We start from the raw sequence: 24,755 nt of genomic DNA, 5'->3' as shown, positions 1-24,755 counted from the left end.
GTAGCCGTTAAACATTGGACAATGGTTTCAAAAAGACTATTTACATTTTAAACTCGATTTGGTGAATAAAAATCATTCACCTTTTCAAGTAGCCGTTAAAATATTGGACAATGGTTTCCAAAAGACTATTCACATTTCAAACACGATTTGGTGATTTCAAATAATTCACCTTTTGAGATAGCCGTTAAAACATTGGACAATGATTTCAAAACGAGTATTTACATTTCAAACACGATTTGGTGAATACAAATCATTCACCTTTTCAAGTAGCAGTTAAAACTTTGAACAATGGTTTCCAAAAGACTATTTATATTTCAAACACGATTTGGGGAATACAAATTATTCACTTTTTGAAGCAGCTGTTAAAACATTGGATAATGGTTTCACAAAAGAGTATTTACATTAAAAACACGATTTGGTGAATATAAATCATTCACCTTTCAAGTATCCTTTAAAATATTGAAAAACGGTTTTAAAAAAAAAGTACACGTATTTACATTTTAAACACGATTTGGTGAATACAAATTATTCACCTTAATAAGTAGCTTTCAAAACATTGGACAAGGGTTTCAAAAAGACTATTTACATTTCAAACACGATTTGGTGAATACAATTTTTTCACAAGTACAAGTATCTGTCAATATTTGGCTCTTCCAAATTTGAATTTTTTGCTTAGTTTCTTCTAAACAAAATCTTATCTGCTTCATAAAAGTAGTGGATATATATTTAATCGACTGGAATCTGCTATAAGACCATATTGTGGTAACTATAATATGTTTGTAGTGTGTCCAACGAAATTTGCAATTTTCCGCGAACATATACATGATCAATGAGGGTATCTCCATCAGTTGTTGGTTTGTGTAATATTTGTATGAATCCACGTTGTTCCATAAACATCTGTATGGGTGAATTTGATTTTAAAATGTCCTGATTAAAATCTCCCATAACTATTGTTGATCCGTCACCATGTGGTAAGGCATCAAGAACATGTTGTAACTGTTCCAAGAATATAGATGTAGTGTATGATACTGGTCTATAAATGACAACTATGTTGGTTTTGATGTTTTCTATATTTACACCAATGCATTCAATATTACAAGATTCTAATGATAGTTGAGTATACTGTTGCTGATTTCTGACATAAATACCAACACCACCATGTTTTTTGTTACTGAGGTCTTTAAACATACCTTTTGTTGATATATATGATGACGATCTTGGTTTATGTATCAGATGAAAATTTTCTAAATTCGGTGAAATAGAAATATTTTCCATCCAGGTCTCTGTAAAGCAGATAAAATTCACATTTTGTATATCACAATTTGCCTGTAAGTCTTGAATATGTGGAATTAATCCCTGAATATTATGAAGCAATATACGTAATTGATTTTGCTTCAAGTTCTGGTCATCCTGTCGTTGGACTAAATACTTTGGCATTCTTTTTAATGCAGTTGATATCTGCTCAGTGCAGTAAATCATGAGGTCTTCAATTACCAGCCCATCTAGTGATCTCACACGGCTTAGCGCAACATAAGCCATGCCAGCAGAAAAGATGTTTTTCATTGAGACAACAGCTTTATCGGTGGTGAGTCCCTGCACCTTATAGGTGGTGCAGGCCCATGCTAACTGCAGCGGAAATTGATGTCTGACAGCATTTTTCTTCAAGTTTTCCTCAATTGGGGTAATTTCAATTGGTTTGTGTTCTCTTGGCTGTGATGATGAAATAGGTTTTCTTCGGATGTTTTCGTTATCGAAAAGTACTTTAACTGCACGTGGCAATGAAGAGTCTTTTTGTCCAGGCAGTATGCTTATCACCGTCCCAATAACACCATTGACCAAACCTATTGTCAAATCAATATTCCTTATAAGCATAACTCTGGCTTTTGGTCCAATAAGCAACTGTGCTGGTAAGTAATCATGTGTACTGTCATGTGGTGAAGTTTGTAGAATAAGCTCACCTGTTCTTGGATTTCTATCATAATCCTGTGCCATTAATGTTTCTGTTTCTTCACAAACTTTAGCAATCATCTTACTGTTGTGAGAATCTATTTCTTTGTTAGTGGCAAAAATGTGCAGACTTTCTAAAGGAACAGAATGTTGCATACAGGATTTTAATATACAATGATCATCGGGGAGCAAATGCTCAGTTTTCTTCTTTACACGCAATCTGTTCAATAACTGAGCAAATTCAGAATCCTCCTTTTGTCGCATTATCTGATTCAATTCAACCAATGAAAAATTTGAACTCCATAACGGGAAATAGTGTTCTGGTCTAAGATCGTAAAGACACTTTTGTTTCACGGGTGGAAGCTGGTAAAAATCTCTAACTGCAATAACACATATGTTTCCAAAAAGAGCATTTCCACTTTACTTGATTTGGCGTAGTCGCTCACTGACATACAGAAGGACACGTTGACCAACCATGGATATTTCATCGATAATTAATATATGAAGGTTCTGTAGTTTTGTGCGAAGCTTGTTTATTTCATCATCTCGTTTATAAATGTAAGGGAATGGTAGTGATTTTGAAAGTGAAAAGGCTTGATGCAAAGTTGTTCCACCAATGTTAAAAGCTGCAGTTGCTGTTGGTGGTGTGACAAGCACAACAATATCATCTGGACTTGATGCATGGGGAGATAAGATTTTGTTTGTCTCATAACACAAGCACTTAATCAAGTGGCTTTTTCCTGTACCAGCACCCCCATTGATAAAAATTTTAAAAGGGTCTGGATTCTTGCCATTCACTTTATCTAGGCACCACTGTCTAATCTGATAAAACACTCTTTTCTGACTGGTCGAGAATTTCCTGTCCTAAATCCACAGGTTGAAGGCATGTGTCTAAAGGTAAGCCCCGGTCTTTAAATGACTCCTCTTCATCGTTCTGATTTTCCTCTGTATCTTTTTCTGGTGTTAAAACTTCCGAATGTTCTGTCTCTTCAACAATGACATCTTGAAATTCTGAAGGAATATTGTCTACCCATTTTTGATTGATTAATTTATCATGATAATATGGATTATTCCTTTGTAAATATTCTAAACCTTTGCATATTTTTTTTCTACTAACAAACTCGTACTGACTGTAGCCTTTGTATTCTAGTTTCCTCTTTAGTTTACATCTTAGTAGTTCAGCTTCATTATCACACCTAGGAAGAACATTGGTGGTCTTTTCAATGTCTGTTGGAATAGACACGCATGGTCCAACAAATCCTCTCTGATTTCCTTTAGGTAGCTGGATGATTTTCATAAACGGTATCCTTACAGAAATGAGTTGTTTTTCCAACTTATTCAAGCATTTAAGTTGATCTGGAATAAGTGACAATTGTAGACCATTAACATAGGCATCTGCTGGCATTTGTCCTTTTAGAATGTGGAAGTGACAAGTAAAACAAATCCATTGCTTGTGATATATGGTTTCACAGCCATTTCTACATTGATCAGAACAAGCAGAATGAAATTGCTGAGTAATGCATTGTTTTGCCATTGTGATGCTCTTTGCTCCTTTTTTTGAGTATTTTTGCTCGTCACATATGACAACCTGTTTTCTGAACTTAAATTTATGGCAAACTGAGCATACATATATTGGACCATCTCTAACTTGCTGTCGAAAATAATTTGCAATATCATCACGATTCTGTTTTATGTTTAAACGTCCCTGTAGTATCATGGATATCTTTTTGTACTGTTGACGTAGTCTACGTTTGTGTTTTTCTTTGAGAAGCACATTCTGTCTGTACCTCAATCGAGTCAAAGTCTTTTTCTTTTCTCGAAAGTTTCTATCAAAAGCATACTTTTGTCTACTTGCTTTACTCATTGCTTTTTGAAATTGTATATTTAATTTGTATTTTGCTTTACTTCTTTCTTTCACTGTCTGTTGAAATTCTTTATTTGCATGATATGTGGCTATACTTCTGTCTTTCACTGCTTGTTGAAAGTGTTTATTCACATGATATTTAGTTATACTTCTTTCTTTCAAAGTCGTTGGGAATGGTTTATTCAAATGGTATTTAGTTTTGCTTCTTTCTTTCACTGCTCGTTGAAATTCTGCATTAGACTGGTATTTTGTTTTACTTCTATCCTTCACTTCTTGCTGGAATTTTTCATTCTGTCTATAATTCGTTTTAATTTGATCTATCTTTACCTGTTTAGTGGGAAGATTCAGATTGTATTTCTCTTCACTGTACTGGTCGACGACCAGTTACCGTCAGTTACCCAGTTACCGTCAATTGCATTTTTTCCGCGAAACGTCGTGGTCATTCCGATGACGTCATCGTGTTTTTTTAACGGACAAGCATCAAGAAGTTGTTGACAAAATTTAGTTCAGTAAGTATCAGTTTTTGGTTATTTATTTGTTAAAAAACACTTTTTTTATAACCCCCGCATCTCATGTTCAGACTGGGGAATCCTCTGTAGCAAAAATAAATAGAAACTGACCTAAAAATGGTTTGTTTACATATTTTCTAGAACCCTGTTCATCATTTGAAAATCATTTTAGCCATTCATTTCACGATTTTGCATACTAATATATTTTATAAGAATTTTCATCTGTCTCAGATTCTCATTGGGCGCCATTTTGGCCGATTTTCACCTGGGATGCAAAAATGGTGACAACCCACTTGATATCATAATGCTACTGGAAGTATTATTTCGTATATTTGTACCCATAATATAACATTGAAAACATTAAAGATATACCTGGTATATTCTATATTCTACACATTTCATTCATTGCATAACATGATTTGAAACACCATTACGCATTCCCTTCCAGAAAAGAGGTTTTAATAATAAAATATATTGACTTACATTTTGGAATTCACAAATTTTATTCCTAGATCGATTATCAAGACTGCCTTTGCAGGTCGTACAACATAAAGCATGCACATTTGAGAATAAAAGCGTACGTTTCCAGCATTGTTTACAAACTGCAACGCTTAAAGTCAAGGCCATTGTTATAATATTACGTCACATCTTTGTATTAGCAAGCAAGCACTTGTTACTTTTAAGGGGTATTTAAGGGATATTTATTACCAATGTACATGTACACGAAATCTGTTAAATCTGTTCACCTGCACATGGACGGAATTACCTAACGAACGACGTTGAAGGTCGGTAAAGCATTGCTTTTTATTTATTATAAAGAGTTTTAAGTCATACCATATTCTTTGTTTAGGTACTTCTAGGATCTTCTTGTTTAAACAGTATAACTTCTGTGTTTTCAGTTGCAAACATTACATTAATCATGAAAAATAAATCGGGAGGCTTCAAAGAGCTTTATCACTTAACTAGCAATACGTTGCTGTTTTATATGAAACAGCAGACATTTAGTTTTCCTGTTTGAATGGTTTTACACTAGTCATTCTTTGGGGCTCTTTATAGCTTGCATTATAACGGCAGCCAAAGCTCCGTGTCAAAAGCCGTCCTTCGACCTATAATGGTTTACTAGGTTTACAAATTACGACTTTTATAGAGAGTTGTCTTATTGGTACTTATCAGTGCTTAAATCTTCTTATATCCATCATGTCACAACCCCCCACACACAGGTCTACATAAAAAAAAATGACGTACAAAAAAAGCTATATCATCAAACAAATGGCCCAGATTACAGTACTTAAATTAATCAAGGGGACAAACATAGCGAATTATTTTAAAACACGAGAAAACAGACACCATTGTACACCACATTAAGTGCACATAGATACAAGAAGATGTGGCATGCCGTGAGTGCCAATGAGACAACTCTCCATTCAAGTCACAATTTGTAAAAGTAAACCATTACAGGCTACTAAACTTTAAGGCTTCCAAGAACAACCATCAACTAAACTCTATCTAACGAACAAGTACACCATGCAATCATAACATATATACTAACAGCGAGATAGGTCTCCTCGCCTGCCAGCATACATTTCAGGACAATCTGCGGGACAGAAACATTTCTAATTCAAAGACTCGCTCGACCATGAACTAGAGAGCAGGGCCTCGAAATGGTCAACACACGGATATGTTTATACAGTATTGTGTCTTTAAAGGCATCAATCTATTGAAAGTGGTTCCTGTCAACACAACTTAAACCGAAAACTGAACATTAAAAATTGGTACACAATTGATTCAGACAAATGTAGGCACTCTGTCCGCTGTAATAACGTCGCAATTTTACGATCTGCCGTCATACATTTTTTAGTTTTTATTGCCACTGGTTATCGCAATAAAACAATAGAATTACTGAGTAGAATTAGAAATAAATTTGATGTAAAAATAAATGGATATTTAAAGACTTTTTACATGATCTCATATTTATTGATATAAAATAAATAATATTTGCGAGATGTCAAACAAACGGTAATTTTTGGACGACGTTACACTCTTCGTTTAATTTATCGGAACAGACTATATTTTATTAAGCTGGCGCGCCATCTATAAACAACAAATATTTATGGCAGAAGACACATTGTGAAGGAAAAGTTCCAGAGTTGGTACTGACTAATGCTCTTATTGTTCGGTAGGTAAATAAATTCACCCTGTTAGATTCAAGTAGAAATTTTAATAATTCTCTTGAAAACGTACATAAATGAATGGGAGCTTTTAGGAGAACATTCTTCAGAACTTCAATGAAATGACCCCCAAATTCGAGTTTCATCCGACTTTCTACTGCACAGCGTGAACCAGGCAAACTATCGATATCTTGATACTTTTCACGACAATTGTCAACGACGTCGTGAAATACTTCGTAACGTTTCCTTGTCCACGCATTGATGTATGTACGTGAAAATGAAATGCATATGTGCTTCTCAAAATGTAAACAATCGTCAAAGGTACGGCAGCCCGGTGCCTCAGAAAGCTGTGTTGTTTCAATATGTAATATTGGATTATGAAAAGTGAAACAATCAACGTCTACGCTTTAAAAGCTATCATCTTGTGTCATATTATTTGAAGAGAGACATATAAGTTGAATTTTCTTCGTATACTGGTATAAATCCTAGACTAGACATTTCTATTTATATCACGAAAAACTATAGTCTGTTTCTTTACTCACTTTCACTGTCTGCTTTTTACAAAAAACAGCATGGTGTCGAGGCATTGATTGTGCGATCTTAAACTACATGTACAACACACTACACATCTAAAGTAATAACTTTTACAAGAATTTGTCACCTTCAATTTTTTGCTATATAGTTCAAATAAAAGTGTGATTTGAAAAAAAATATTTTGAAGGCATTTCTAGTTTGATTTAAAAGAACATGGTACATGTACCATTATAATCAAAATTACACATCTTTATTTGATTATTTGGACATAGTTTTGTTGTGAAATGCTTTCATTTTCTGATGATATAAACACAAATATTATTTTTCATGAAATTTACTATGAGTTTCTACCAAATGAAGTGCTAAAAAAATATTCATAAATGGTCACATGAAGAGAACACGAAAACAACTAAATATGAAAAAATGAAAAAACTAAAATATTCTAGAGACAATATTGTGACTTACAACACATGGTTTGTTAAAATCAAACCCTTAAGTTTATATTACATTATTTAAACAGCAAAAAGTTGTAGGTGCCAGACTTATATTAATTGCATAAGACATATCTTTACTGTTTTGGATTACACTTTGCTTGGAGAAAAGTTAGTTTTGTAAAATATATAAAATAAAAGTCTGTTCATACAGTATAAGCTTTTAGGATAAATGATTTGAAAACGCATTCCAAAATAACTTATATTAGCAGTACTTAAGATTAAAAATTCTGGTATGATGATTTTAATAATACTTAAGATTAAAAATTCTGGTATGATAATTTTGAAAGGATATCTTCAAAACAAAACAAAAGACAACTTGCTCTGCCTCCAACAAGATTAAATAATCACTGCAGTATACATTGAAAAGATATGATACTATATGCAGTTACATTTACAATTAAGAGCAGTAGCCAAAAAATACTCCATTTAAAGTAATATAATACAGAAATGTTTTAATTATTTAGCCTGGTAATGTTGGTATTGTGTCAATTTGACAGCAATCCAGCAATTATAAAGTGTTAAGCAACAGTACTTTTTTAAATGTCATGTTTTAAAATGTTCAGAGAAGAAAATATTTGGATTTTTTAGATTTTAAAGTCTTATGCTATAAATCTTGATTTTTTTTATATATATCTTTTTCAGATCTAATATTATATGTTGTATGACAAGGCACTAAAGAATTCAAAAATATTTTGCTGCTAATCTATACGAATTTCAATTATTTGTAAGTATGCTGTTAGAAATTTTTTTGTCAATATATGAAACAATTATTTACTATATTATATAAGCAAGTTCAAAAATATAACACACTTGAAGGTATCAACATTTTAATTATTTTTTCAAAATGTGTGGTTTTATGGTTTTATGTCAATGATTGATTGATTGAATGGTGTTTAACGCCACTTTCAACACTAGTGTTCTTTTTTATGGTGGTCAGTATTTATTGGTGGAGAAAGCAGGAGTGCTTAGACAGAACTGCAACCTTCAGTAGGAAATTTGACAATCCTAGTCAATAAGATTGTAGTCTAAACCAATAAATCAATTATCATAGTAAAAAAAATCACACCTTGCATGTGCAGGATTCCAAATTCCCAACCTCAGTGTTTACAGGCTAGTGATACAGTATGAGACTTTTATAGTATAGCAGAGAAAAATATCAACATACACTCTTTATCTATAGAACAGTGTCTTAACATATATACATGAAGTTGTACATTTTTATGACATTCAGTTCTTTCCATTTTTATGCCCCCGCTGTAGCGGAGGGGGCATTAGTTTTTACCCTTGTCCATCTGTACGTACGTACTTACGTACGTCCCGAAAATTAGTTTCCATTCTCTAACTTTAGTTTGCCTCAACCAAATGTTTTGAAACTTATACACAATGCTTATTACCACAAAAACAGATCCAGTTTGAATTTTGGTGGCGTTTATTTTTATTTAATTGAATTATATATTCTTCAGTTTCTGCACATGTTATTATAATAATATTTTTTTCTGTTTCAGGTCTTTTAACCTTTAAAAGTGAGACTAGACACTACAGATGTAAAGATGTAAAGATGTACATTTCTGTATGAATATCCAATAACTTGTAAGCATTCTTTTAGATAAAGTTCTATTACAAAACAAAACAAAATTTTAAACCATTGTCATTAACAAGAATGGCCTGGTATAACAAAACCTTGTGTCTGAAATCATCTTAAATACATTTTCTACAAATCAGGTTTATAATATTTGATGTTTTCTTTTTGTCTCCCTGTGAACATGTACATGAGATTACACACACTCATGCACACAAAACACACATATATATCATTGACAGTCACACATTTGATACACATCAATTATTATAATTAAATACTTTTATCTTTTTTTTCAGGTAGCATGGAAAAATTTCCTTGCCTAGCAGGACTAGGCTTTACTGTGTCTGTGAATAAAAGACTGGAGATAGATGAAGTAGAAGACAAATTTATAACTAATAAACTACTTCTTGAATTGAACACCATTAAAGAAAGGTCCAATGGTGTTTACACGTACCAGGATGTCCTCAACTGGATATCAAGTCTTAGTGGTAAAGAAAATGTAACCAACAAAAGCGTATATTTAAAGGTAAAATCTATACTACTGAAAATCAAGACAAAAGTTTCAAACCTTAAGAAAAACAAACTTAACAGTGAACATGTTGAGAATTATTTGAATATGGTTATAGACACTGATTGGTTGTTAGAAATTCCAGAAACAAGAAAGCGTCATAACAATGATACAGAAAGAATTTCAAATGTAAAATCAAAGAAAAGAAAAGAGAAACAATTGATTTGAAACACAGAAATAATAGCAACACATGGAGAGAAGCAAACAGGAAACTAATTTTCAAACTTCAAAAATGTGAAAAACAGTTAAGTCAGACAGAAAGAAAACTGAAAATATCACAGACTCAAAACAAAATAAACAAGAAAAGATATACCCAAGTATTCAAGTTTCTGAAGAAACGTAGAAGTAAGACCGAATTAGAGACAAAAAGAGATAAAGAGAAAGTACGATATTGGAAAACACAAACTAACAAAATAAAGCAGCAAACTCAAACTAAACTGGACAATTTGAAAACAGCCATAGAAACCCATGAAGAAATACATAGACTGAATCGCTTAGAAATCACAGATCTAAAAAACAGATTACATGACTTAGAATTGGAACTAGAAAAAAATGAACACACTGCCGAAATAGATTTAACTAAGCAGAGTAAATTTGGAAGATATACCTATACAGCAGAGACAGATTTATGCATAATGGAATTATTGAACTGCCATGTTCCCTTTGATAGAGTTGATACTGTCATAAAAAGTGTTCTTTCTCTCTGCAAGTTGAAAGCTAAAGATGAAACCTTACCAAAGAAAGATTATGTTTCGTCTGTTAATGTCCGTAGACTTGCCATCAGTCAGGCTCACATTGCAGAGACATGCATAGAAGGAAACAGAACATTGTACACTGACGAAACAAGAAAAAATGGACAGTCATATGGCGTTTTCATAACATCCAATGAAAACCAAGAACCATGCTTATTGGGACTGAAGCACATGTCTAGTAAAGCTTCAAAAACAGAGTTAGAAACACTTAAAGAAATTCTAAAAGAAATTGAGGATCGTACTCAATATTTGCAAAATGAAAATCCTCCAAGTTTGGCTTATAACATTTTAAAAAATATTTCAAATACAATGTCTGATAGAGCTGCGACAGAAAAATCATTCCAGCAACTTCTGCAAGATTACAGAACAATTCTTCTGAAAGAAAACATGGACAACTTTAATGAACTATCAGAACCAGACCAATTACTGATTACCAAAATGAATAATTTCTTTTGTGGTCTTCATCTTTTAGTCAATATTGCAGATTTGATGTGCAGTATCTTCAAAGAATGGGAGCAAACTGTGATGAATAAAGAAGTAGTTGGGGAGTCAGCAATTATAAAAACAGTAAGAGAAGTATGCAAGGCATTTGTTCCTGGCGTGGACAATAAAAATGGAGCATCACTAGAGCTAAAAACATACCTGTCAAGAATCAACGTTAAATTTCAATTGAAGTCATTCCAGGGTAACCGATTCAACATTGTCTTCCATAATGGAGGAGTAATATATTACCTTCATGAACATTTCATTTACTTCCTTGAAAATATAAAATCAGAAGGCAATACCAACACCTTGAATGGGCTGATGAAAGACGTATTGAGAAATTTGAAATGCAGTCACAATATTGTAGGCTTAAGGGCATTAGGAGTTTACAATAAATTTATAACATCACCTCTTTGGAAAATTATTGAAGCTGACAATACACATATTCTAGACATGAATGCGCACTACCATAATCTCATCCAATTTTTAGAAGATGTTGCTACAAATATAGAATCAGCAAACGAACTCTTAACTGGTGAAAAGCGACCATTCCCCAATATAAAGATAAAAAAAGATGAAGTCTGGGAAGTTTTTGGTCAAACAACAGACCAATGATGCCGAAACTGTGAGTCTGTTAATGCAGATGGCTGCCGCAACATGCAAATCATTAAAAGTAAAAGATCATTTACCCGGTGGGAAATTTGAAAATGTTACAGCAGATGTACAAATACAAATGAAATCAGTCATTCCACACAACAAATTACCTGAGTGGGTATTTGGATACCTTGATTGGCTCCTTAAACACAGACCAAATTCAACAAGACTAGCCAACGAAGCACACATCGTATACAAATTAAACAAAACATCAGAGTGGCTCCACAAAAAAACTGAACTAGAGATTGAAAAGCTAGTTCAATGGTCAAAAAGAATGTTACCCAGAATCAAGTTTCAGGAGAAAGAGAGAATCAAAGAAATAAAAAAGCAAATGGAGGATTTAAGCAAAGCAAAGGAAGAAAAAAGCAAGACAAAAAAAGCCAAACAACTGGAAGAGAAAAGAGAATTACTGGATGCCATCTTTGTACAAGGGCTTTGAAAGTCAAGGCAAGAAATAGAAATGAAACTACAGCAGAAGTAAAAAAAACTGAAAAGAAAGATGTTAACTAATCAAATAAAATTTAGACAGTTAGTCCTAGAACAATCAGCTGACAAAAAAACTTTCCAAATAAGCAGATTTGAAGGCAAACCAGTTACTATAGATATGCTGATGTCGAACTTGGAGATCTTAATAAGATTGGAACATGTATCAGGTAAGTCGTTACAACTCATAAAACAAATATGTTATTAACAACACATTGAATTTTGGTATATGTTGGTGAGACAGCAAACAAACAACACAGTCTAATCAAAATAGGAAATAAATTACTTCAAATTGGCCTGAACATTTACTCAGTAGATTTTTTTATTAATCTTATTGAATTATGCTGATCTAGTTTTACAAGTACAATATTACAACAAGTTTAATTGCATGAAAAAAACCTCGTCAAAGATACCATATTCAGCTCTTCATACAAAAATTCTTGTTAGTAAGAATACTCTTTTTTGTGAAAAAAAACTTGCAGGCTTCTATAAATTAGAAGTCGAGTTTCAACAGACCAGCACCTGTGATATTTGACATTTGACAAACAAATAACCAGATAGCAATTAAAGAAAACAGCTGACTGAGTATTTATAACAAATTTTCTTTTAATCAATTTGACTTTTGTTGTATAGATTTCAAACTACGAATAAGCTATATGTAAATATACACCTTAACCTTATTTTTTTTCAGAAATAGAAGTAGATGTAGAAGAAACAGTGACAGAAGAATAAATGGCAACATATGAATGAACATAAACTTAAAATTGAAATAAAACACATTTTCGTTTTGATGTATTTTACATATAAACAATTGGAGATGTTGGATACACTTTAATGAGACAGCAAGCCAGCAACACAATCACAATATATATCTGGAGTTCATGTCAAACTGGATACAAAAATGAAGATTGTGGTTTACGTTAAAATTTTAATACATATAATATAGTTCGGTTGAAAGTTAGGTACTCTTTTAGGCTTTGATACAATTTGCCAAGTTTATTTAGATTTATTGATTAAGAACTTGTTAATGAATAATTTCTGTATTCCGTGTTTAAGATAATATATCTGTATAAAAATAAGGAGATGTGGTATGATTGCCACTGAGACAACTATTTTTGAAATTTTTCTGATATCTTCTTTTCTTGTCTGGTTATGTCTTTCATGACCACTTCATATGGACTTCCCTCTGTGATAAGTTTGCATGGTAACTATGTAACATTATTTTTTTATTTCTTGCATATTTTTATTGAATAGCATTCTTTTAATGGATCATGACAATAAACATGATATGCATTTTTTTGAAGGTTTACATGGTATAAAATAACGTTATTTTCTGAACTTCAATTTTTGCTGAAATATGATGTTTTGGTACTGCTATGACCTTCTCCATGCTCTTTACAGAACTTTAAAACTCTATAACAATTGTTTGATAGTGATTCATTATGTATATGTTAAATTACTAAGGTATTTCAAAAGGGCAATATGACAATTATTTAGTCTAGTGCCATAAGATCAAAACGAGCCGATTCCTCCAGGGTAGAAAATGCGTCAAAAGGGGAGACAATGTCCTTGAAAAAAATGCCACATACTGATGACCAGAAATAATGTCATTTTTTTAATAGGTAATAAGTATGCTTCAAATTGGGGTACACAAAAATTCCTCTTCTGTTAAAATGGTGAAAGCTGCAGAGTCACTAACAAATGGACAAATTACGTCATCAATGGGTGTCTGTTAACAATTCCGAACATGTTTATATAAATAAAATGTTTCATGATTGCCAACGAGAAAACTCGAAGTCAACGAACGATACAGAAATTAACAAATATGGGTCATCGTACGGCTTCATTTGTTGGTCTTACTGGGTTTCAAATCTTTGCTATTTACAATTTCTTTTCATCTATAATGGTTTTTGCAGAACACGCATACATCTCGCCTGTCATTGAAATTATTCTAATAAATAAACCAGATACAGAGCAAAAATAATTACAGTGTTAAAGTTAACAAGATCTGTCAATGCGAATATAGATATAATAGACCCCGATTAGGGACATGGGCATCTATCTTTATGAAATGAGACGGGTCTATGAAATGAAAATATTATTCGCATCCAGATGAACTTGAAGATAAACTAATGAAATAGTTTTGTCTATAGAACACGAACGTGACCGTAGCCAAGCGGACACGGAAATGAGATGTGCAATTTTTGTATACAACTGCAAACCACATATCTCAATTAACCATTTGAGGCATCCTTTAAACGGACCCAAATAAAAAAACTCCAATGTAGACTGTAAATTTGCTACCTTCTTCAGCTTTCGAGATAGACACCAATGCTCATTTATGTTATTGGATTTCAGTCACACCAATATATTAAAACAACAAATCTTGTATGAAATACTGGTTTGTGGTAAATTTGGTAGTTATGTATTACTTCTAAAGAAGTATGAATGAGCAGGTCTGTAAGGAGGCGATGTCCAAACGCTACATCTATTGCACACCCAATATAAGTTCACTGATCATTAGTGGTTTGAACTCCCTGTAAAGTGACCAGATTTCAGTAAAGAAAACAAATGAAATACCTTTCACCTCTAATGTGAACAAAATTGATAGCATATCTCTGAATAACAAGAGTGCACACACTAATATGTCTTGTCTCCTTTAATGATCATTCCATTATATATAAAGCTTTACTACAACATGTACAAGAATACGAGGCCAAGGTTAGATAACCATACAGGAAATACATGTACAGACCTTACAATCATATACAAAATATAGTCGACTTATTGCTTAAAGTTTCTAAGAAACAACTTCACCACGAAAATTACATTGACGAATGTGCCATAAACTGTTATCACAGACGTGTCTCGCCTTTTTGTAGAAATAAAAATGGCAATATTTTAACATCTTACTCAAGTTATGTAAACTAAGCAAAAGTTTCAAAGTAGATAGACCATGACTGAGGGGATGAGGTAAAACATTCTCCATGGAAATGAGATGTGCCAATGCTTGTACATCTGAATACCAATTAACATTGGCCTGTCACAAATGGTTCCCCTTGAATGGACCTAATCACGATGCTTATACAACTGCATACAAACAGAGACATGATACATATAATATAATTCTATTATGTCTTCTATACCAAATATCATTGACCTGCCACTAGAGGTTCCCCATAAACTGACCTAATTACAAACATGTAAAATAAGCACAAAAATTTCAAAATCAAGAGACCACGACTGACGGGGCAGGGCCAAATAATCTCTATGAAAAAGACATGTGCCAATGCATATACAAAATATGATTGACCCACCACCTGTGCGTCACCATAAACTAGACCTACTCCCAAACTTATACACTGAAGACTTCCGCCGGAAACAGCATACCTAGTTCTCACTTTTTTTTATTCCATCAAGGTGAAACAATAATAAAATACTCCGCAGGGCGCAGCTTGATACAGTTGGGACAAGTATGGACACAACATTCAAGCTTGATACAGCTCTGAATTTGGATTGTGATTAAATATTTGACACAGCATAGGTTTCTGACACTGAATGAATGTGGTCTAAGAACTTAAACATTTTTAATTGGACATTTACCTATTATGGTCCAACATATAAAATCTAAATACATGGTTAGATTCAGCATATCAAAGAACCCCAAGAATTAATTTTTTGTTCAAATCAAAACTCAGTTTAATTTTTGGACCCTTTGGACCTTAATGTAGACTAATTTGAAAATGGGACCAAAAAATAAAAATCTAAATACCGTTAGATTTCATTTGGCATATCAAAGAACCCCAATAATTCAATTTTGGATGAAATCGAACAAAGTTTAATTTTAGACCCTCTGGACCTCAATGTGGACCAATTTAAAAACGGGGCCTCAAATCCAAAAACTTAATTCACAGTTAAATTCAGCATATCAAAGAACCCCATATATTCAATTTTTGTTGAAATCAAACAGTTTAATTTTGGACCAACTTGAAAACTGGGCCCATAATCAAATATCTAAATACATGTTTAGATTCAGCATATCAAAGAACCCCAAGAATTCAATTTTTGTAAAAATCAAGCTAAGTTTAATTTTTGACCCTTTGGACCTTAATGTAGACAAATTTGAAAACGGGACAAAAAAATAAAAATCTAAATACACAGTTAGATTCGGCATATCATACCACAATAATTAAATTTTGGACCCTTTGGACCTTAATGTGGACCAATTTAAAAAATGGGGCCCAAAATCAAAAAACTTCATACACGGTTAAATTCAGTATATCCAAGAAACCCATATATTCATTTTTTGTTGAAATCAAACTAAAGTTTAATTTTGGACCCCAATTTGGACCAACTTGAAAACTCGGCCCATAATCAAAAATATAAATACAGGTCTAGATTCAGCATATATATCAAAGAACCCGAAGAATTAAATTTTTGTAAAATCCAACTAAGTTTAATTTTTGACCCTTTGGACCTTAATGTAGACCAATTTGAAAACGGGACCAAAAATTAATAAACTGTTAACACAGAGATATGTCTCGCCTATTTGTTATTTTGATAATGCAAATGTTGAAATTAAAATAGCAATACTTTAACATGCAAGTTATGCAAATATTCAAAGTCAATGAACCACGACTGAAGGTACAGGGCTAAGCAATCTCCATGGAAATGAGATGTGCCAATGCTAATACAACTGCAAACCAAATACCATTGACTTTTCATAAGTCGTTCCCTATAAACAAACCTAAACACAAACATTAACTTGTACTATGTAAAAGTTTCAAAGTCAATGAACCATAATTAGGGGGTGGGGATATATAATCTCCATAGAAATGAAACTTGCAAATGCCAATACATTTGCATACTGAATATCATTGACTTAACATTAGTGGTTCATCTTAAACTGACCCAATCACAAACTAATACATGTAAACTAAGCAAAAGTTTCAAAGTCAATAAACCATGACTGAGGGGTAAGGACCAAATATTCTCCATGGAAATGAGATGTGCTAATGCTTATACTACTGCATACCAATTATCATTGACCTACCACTAACAGTTCCCCTTAAACTGACCTAATCATTATAATCACAAACTAATACATGAAAACTAAGCAAAAGTTTCAAAGTCATTAGACCATGAATGAGGGGGCTGGTCAAAATAATCTCCATGGAAATAATATCCATAAACTGACCTAATTACACACTAATACATGTAAACTAAGCAAAGTTTCAAAGTCAATAGACCTTGACTGAGGGAGTGGGGCCGAATAATCTCCATGGTAATGAGATGTGCCAATGCTAATACAACTGCATACCAAATATATTTGACCTACCACTAGTGGTTCACCATGAACTAGACCTAAACTCAAACTAATACATTGTTGACGCCACCGCCGGAAACAGCATACTTCAATGTCTCGCTTTTTGACTCCGTCAAGGTTAGATTCGGCATATCAAAGAACCCCAATAATTCAATTTTTGATGAAATCAAACAAAGTTTGATTTTGGACCCTTTGGACCTCAATGTGGACCAATTTTTAAAAACAGGGCCCAAAATCCAAAAACTTAAAATACACTGTTAGATTCAGCATATTTAAGAACCCCAAGAATTCAAGAATAAAACCCCATTGAAATTGGTCAAGAAATAAGCAATTTATACTATTAAGTGAGTATTGTTTTTGGCCCCTTAATCATAAACAGTTAGGGCCATACCCCCCAAAATCTATCCCAACCTTCCTTTTTAGGTATGGAACCTTGTGGTACAATTTCAGAAATATCCATGCACTTACACACAAGCTATTGTCAAGAAACTAGAATAATGCTAACTTAGACCCCTTTTTAGGCCCTTAATTCCTAAACTGTTGGGACCATAACCCCCAAAATCAATCCCAACCTTCCTTTTGTGGAGATCCATTCACTTAAACTAAAGTTTTTGTTCGGAAACTGAGTGTCTTTGGACGAAGACGATGTGAAACCAATATACGAGCGCAATTTTTTTTTGCAGTCATATAAATACGAGATCAAGGTCAGATCGAGGAATCATGTACACCTTACATTCAATTCATAATTAAGGTGGTACCAAACACCTTGACTAAAATTAATTTGGCTCGTTTAATTTTCATAAAATTTTGACAAAATATTTACTTTGACCCTTTGACAAAAATATAAAAATTTCAAAAAAATTGAACCACAAACTTTATCGGAAAAATTTCATTGGATATAGCAGTTTGACAAACACTAATTTTGATCATTTCCATAACAATAGAACGTGATTAAAACGTTCAGTTTATTTTTACAGAGTTATCTCCCTTTAGTGTTATGTACCACCTTAAGGATTAAGAATTATTTTTTCATACAAATTTTATTTATTACTTTATTAGTTGTTACTTTATCATATTGTGCAAAAATCAACCAAAAAAATCAGTTCGTTTTGGCCCAGATGATTGAAAATGTATATATCATTGAAAAAGCTCCAAATTATCTCCCTTTGATGCAACAATGTCGTTTTTTTTTTTTGCATTAAAATTGAAATATCTTAAAACTAATCGGTGACCTATATTTTTTCAAATAAGCTGTACTTAAACTAAACTATTGTAAACTTTAAGCGATTAATGTAATTTAGTTCTTTTTTTTATTTCGATATTACCTCTAATTCTCCTATTAGGACAACAGAAAAAAAGTACCTTTACAAAAATATATGCTTCTTTCAAAACATTTGTTCGAGGTAAACTTTAAAGCGCAAGAGAATGCTAATGAAAAATTCTGCAATTTTTTCATTTGTAAAGGGGCATAACTCTAGAACGGTTATAGTGACAATATGCAATTTGTAAAAGTTGGACAGATTTCATTAATGCAAACTAAAGTTAGAGAACAGAAATCAACTTTGAGACGTAGTGACGGACAGACAAGGGTAAACTTAATTCCCCCTCCGCTATGACTGGGGCATTAAAAGACAAAACACAAAAATTAACTTAAAACACTGAACCTTGATAATGATGTCAAAGTCAGATGCACAACATTAGGCATCTATATACAAAGTATGAACCATCCAGGTCTTCAGCCTTCTAAAATATAAAGCTTTTAAGCTTTTGACTTCAACAAAAATGGTTCATCTGAAACTGACCTAATCACAAACTTGTACATGTAAACTAGGCAAAAGTTCCAAAGTAATTGGACCATGACTTAGGGGGCTTGGCCAAATAATCTACGGTACATGTAAATGAGATATGTCAATACTTATACAACAGCATATATACATAAAAGATGTGGTATGATTGCCAATGAGACAACTCTCCACAAGGGAGCAAATGACACAGAAATTAACAACTATACTAATTAAGGTCACCGTAGGGTCTGCAACAATGAGCAAAGCCCATACCACATAGTAAAAAAAAATTAAAATTGGAAAGAGAGCTCATAACAAGATATAAAAAATCCATCAAAATGTCTTACAAGTTGGTTAAAGCATTCTTGAGTTATTGCTGAAACTGGAAAATCCCCTTTTTATATTGAATAATACCCCACAACTCGGAAACCCAAAATCTAAAATTTATTAAAAAAAAACGAAAAGGAGCTCACGTCAATATATATAAACAATTCACCAAAGTTTTGTGCAAATTGGTTTTAAGGGTTTTTGAGTTAATGTCTGACATGTTGACTATGGACAAACAACGGTATTCCATAATACATCCGGTATACCATAATACATCCCGTAAACAGGCGTATAAAAATGAACAAAAACATACCCATTATCATCGATCCACTACTGAGGCCTATATACAGTTTAGGGCTGGGGGAGATGGTATGTTCAAATTAACATGGCCAAGCAAAAATGCTTATACATCTTATTTCTATATCAAATAATTATTAAAGCATTATTCTTTATAGCTTACAATGTTGAGTGGGTTTTGCTCATTGTTAAAGGCTGTACACTGGTTTGGTGGAGAGTTGTCTCATTCAAGTCATTGGCAATTATATTACTTGTAAAATTCTCTGTAGATTGAAACTGCATATGCCTTCAATGATCTTTTATCAACATATACAAATATATTTATTTTTACTTTTAGGGATGCCTCAAAAAAAGGCGAACAACTATATCCGGCCATGTCAATGAAAAATACGACAACCATTTAAATGTGCCTTTAAAGATGCTCACAGATGAGGAAGAGACATCCTTAATCAACTATGTCAAGTATATGGCTGAAAGGGGTTTCCCATTGACGAGAAGGATGTTGATGTTAAAAGCATTTTTTATTTCAATCGTGGAAAAATCAGGCATATAAACTCTTTTTAATATGGACAAAGGTCCTAGCAACAAATGGATCAACAAACTCTTGAACAGCAGGACAAAGCCAGGAGGCATATGTCAAATGTCACCGTTGTGGATCAATACTTTAAATTGCTCATGGACACAGTTGACAGCTTAGGTTTGACCAATAAACCAAACCAAATCTTCAATTGTGATGAATCTGGCTTTAGTGGAAAAGAAAAAAGTAAAGAAAAAGTGTCAACACCGAAAGGGTCCCACAGCTATCAACAGAAAGGGATGGTGCATGGTCACATCACTGTACAGTGTTCCCACCTGCCCGAATTAGAAGGCCTGCCCTTGGTGCCCTTATCCCCGCCCTTCTGCCCTCCAAAGTAAAAGAATGCACCCCTTTGCCTTTTCAAAAAAATAAAATTTCCAAATTTCATGCCTACCAGCGTTTCAGGTAAAATTATTACCTGATTGTGTAACACTAATTAACTGACAATGGGATTAAGTTAAATACCTAATGCTTTGGCAGTTTTATCACCTTTGTTAATGATTGTTTCCTGTTAATTAGTGGATTTAAGATAATTGATCACATACTAGATATTTAATACAGAATGAAATGTCCACATGTTATCTATTTGTAATGTTTATGTACAGCATGTACACCTGAAAAAAATATTTCAATAGGCATAACATAAAAAATAAGATCTTAAACAATTTTAAAGGCATACATATTAAATTATATAACTTATACCAGTCTATAAAAATAAACAAGTATTTTTGAAAGATGGAGTTATACATGCAAAATTGAATGTTCAATGTAATTAAATTATCTATATTTAAATTACTTGTTCAAACATATAGTATATGTTATTGAGAGTTATTTATTATCATTTGAATCGTTACAAAAGAGTATTTGTATGTGCACAACAAAGTGCTCCTCAGTAAGGAGTTTTATAAATATAACAGGTGAGATAGGAGATGATCATATTATATTGATGCAATAATATATTGCAGAAGGTAAAAACAGTTACTTTTTTCTCCATCATTGTTAAAAATAAATTTGTTAAATGCTCCTATGTCAGGAGGGTTATAAAATACAAGTTAAACAGGAAGTGAATCTTGTTATGTTTATGTGCCCTAAAAATCTGGGTTATAACGCTAAAGTGCCCTTTCAGACAACTAGCACCCTTCTGCCCCGAGATTCAAGCTGGAACACTGCAGTGTACATATGTGCATAGCTGCTGATTGACATGTCCTTCCGTCTCTTATTATTTTTGATGGTTGCCTGCCTCATATGAACTTCAAAGATGGTGTTCGCGATAACTGGCTGTATGGCTCATCTGAATCCCGGTATATGGATACTGAGTTGGTTCGAAAACTGGTTTGACCAAGTGTTCATCCCATTCTGTGGCACTAGAAGACCAGTGCTGTTGATATTTGACAATCATGACTCACACATCAGCATTGACTTGCTAGAAAAGGCCAAGGCAAACAATATTCATATTATTGGTTTACCACCACATACCAGACATCTTCTTCAACCACTTGATGTTGCCATCTTTGGACCCTTAAAAAAAAGGTTAACCAGTTAGCAGTGACCTTAGGAAATTAGCTGAAAAAATTTCCGGATCCTTGGTTCCATGTACGATGTATACCTTCCAGTATATACCAATATTTTAGTAATAGATCAGCAACTGATTTTTGAAGATGTTATAAGTTATAAATAAGTTTATGTATTCAATAATCTGAAACTTTCATAAAAAAATTTAATATAACTTTTTAACCATCTGAAAATTTAGGGTCAGTAATCAGGCTATAGTATTCTCAAAAAAGCTTTTTAAATTATATAAAGAATATTTTGTTCATTTAATGAAGTCATTGTACATGATATAGCAGACATGTGTATTTAACCTTCAATTTACTAGCATACTCAGATTAAAAAAATTGTGTTTACAGTAGCAGAAATTGAACATTTTCTTTGTTCTGTTATGCCAATATCAAACAAATACAAATATTTCTTTATTTGCCAATCACGACGCCTAAAATCAGAAGAATAATTACAATATAATTTTCAAACATAATGTCTGTTTACAGTTACCCGACCGTCCCTATTTTGGGGTGCCGACCCTATCGACGGTCATTTTATTCAAAAATGAAATCGAAAGTGAAAGTACAAAGACAGAAACACCTACTTTCAGTTTAAAACAAAATAGTGAAAGTATGTGTGTGATCATCTGAGCGCTTTAATTTTAAAATCGCGTACTCGATACTGAAGCGTTTTTACGATCTAGATCTCAATGGCAGCCTGCATGGCCCAACAGGCTGAGGCAGCAAGTGTGGTTGCATTAAAGTTAAATAAACAGCTGCGCCATGAGCGCATGATATGCCCGTCGTCTTGTGAGTGAATTTTTATGCAATAAGCATAGTCTCTGACATACGGCGTGACATGCAAAACCCCCCCCCCCCCCTTTTTTTTTTTTACAAAAAACTCAATATCTCTAAAATAAAATTTTGAATCAAAACCAATAAGTGTGTAAAATTTTAAGCAATAATCATAAATCGTTTTTGAGATACGGCGCGACATGTGAAAACCCCCCTTTAAAAAAAAAAATCAATATCTCAAAAATAAAATTTTGAATCAAAACCAAAAAGTATACAGATCTTTAGATTAATATAACTAAGAAGTGTGTAAAATTTTAAGCAATAATCAAAGTTTCATGCATATAGATTAAAGCATTTTTGAGTTAATGTCCGACATGTTGACGACGGACGGACAGACAGACGGACGGACGGTCAACCATAATACGTCCCGTAAACGGGCATATAAAAATGATCAGCAAGCACAGTTCTATAACTGGTAAAATAAGTAAAAATTAATTTACAGTTAATGGCCATTGCTGACAATGTATACTACCATTTTCTAGGTGTGTTTTTGCCTTATGCATGCATCTAAAAGACACTTTAAATCGCCAAAATGATCAACAAGGCAAGATCTACTTTCCAGATATAGTTAGTAAACTGTCACTATCTAAAGGAGCAATTGCCTATAAAAGATGATTTTTTTCACCGTTATTTTGTGTTTAATCAAAACTAGATGGAAAGAAAATAAGACTAAATGATCAGAAGCGATTCTATAAAAAAAAGATGTGATATGATTCATGAGACATCTCTACAGCAGAGACCAAATGATACTGAGGTGAAAAACTATAGGTCACTTTATTGCCTCCAATATATTTTAGTTAACTTGTTATTGCAAATCATGCAAATAGTGGTGGAATAGAGGACATGATAATTCTTGGTGAAATAGTTCTTACAAAAAATTTGAAATGTGCATCGATGTATGTTGCAGTAAAATAGGGGCCCTTATATAAATGTAATTTTAATGACACAAAGAGCCTAAGGTTAAATATCATAAGTTAAATCTTTTTTTACGCAAACAACAACTGATGTGAGAGTATTGCCAGAATATTTAACACACTTGTCCCATTTTTGCAAGTAAACTGAAGTTAGTCTTAGCCCCAATTTTCCATATAAAGTGTAATGCAGGTCTTATACAACTAGGATGTAAATCATCTGTTGGTTTCTTGTTATTTGGTAGCTGTCTATCTACATATTTATCGAGTATCAGGATGTCTGCATATTGATATTGTAAAATATCAGCTGTGATACACAATATGAAGCTTTTTGTTAAGCGAGCCACAAATGTAAACAAAATTAAAGAATTATATGAAAGTAATGTTTTGTCAGGAAATTTATTATGGTAAATTATGCATATCTCTAAGATGTTTCAGCTTAAGACTTCCAGACCCGTTCTAATAGTGTTCAAATTAAGAAGATTCTTCACCCTTTTAAGCACCCAAAAAACAATCAGATGAACCCTGCTAGACAGACATGATCAAATTACAATCATAACATACCCTTAAATAACTAACGATCTGCTCATTCCTTTGCATCTGTCGTGTGTTAAAAAGTTAACATAACCATGTATGCAACTGAAGACCCCTTAAAAGGGGTGGGGCACTTCCTATATACAAGGTGAAAGGATGTGCCACTGGAATAGGTCACCTTTTCAGGCTTAAACATATGTGAATAGGATTGGGGAAAACTATCACGAAATATATGATAAGGTCAATAAAATTCCCATAACTTCTTCACTGTCATCTTTCTTGGTGTTGTCGGTTGTGTTTATAATATAATAATATCAACCATTTTTTTCTCTTTTGAGACTTATTACATTCGTATAATAGTCATTAGGGAGCTACCCATTTGATTTTTGGTTTTTAGGGGGGGGGGGGGGGTAGGATGTAATTTGAAAAAAATAGGCAGGACAGGAGTTTTGATTAAATAAAAAGGCAGGATGAGACACTTGCAAAAAAAAAAAGTCAGGACAATTTAGGCTAAAAAAAGTCAGGATAAACTAAAAAAAAAAAAAAGGCAGGACCGAAAAGAGTGAAA

At 33.0% G+C, this 24,755-nt stretch overlaps 2 long non-coding RNA genes across 2 annotated transcripts; both read left to right on the top strand.

Annotated features, from left to right (window-relative positions):
- Positions 1 to 6,269: 6,269 nt before the first annotated feature.
- Positions 6,270 to 9,806, top strand: LOC127710314 (uncharacterized). The gene is made up of 4 exons (XR_007986107.1): positions 6,270 to 6,496; positions 8,159 to 8,240; positions 9,022 to 9,106; positions 9,395 to 9,806. It is a non-coding gene; the product is annotated as an uncharacterized LOC127710314 (long non-coding RNA).
- Positions 9,807 to 11,576: 1,770 nt separating this feature from the next.
- LOC127710313 (uncharacterized) lies at positions 11,577 to 12,826 on the top strand. Its single transcript, XR_007986106.1, has 2 exons — positions 11,577 to 12,208; positions 12,730 to 12,826. It is a non-coding gene; the product is annotated as an uncharacterized LOC127710313 (long non-coding RNA).
- Positions 12,827 to 24,755: the final 11,929 nt, after the last annotated feature.

Source organism: Mytilus californianus, unplaced genomic scaffold (genome assembly GCF_021869535.1).
Source record: "Mytilus californianus isolate M0D057914Y unplaced genomic scaffold, xbMytCali1.0.p SCAF_70, whole genome shotgun sequence".
In the NCBI taxonomy this organism is placed as follows: domain Eukaryota; kingdom Metazoa; phylum Mollusca; class Bivalvia; order Mytilida; family Mytilidae; genus Mytilus; species Mytilus californianus.
Note: the sequence above shows the minus strand (reverse complement) of the source record. Positions and strands in the feature narration are given on the sequence as shown.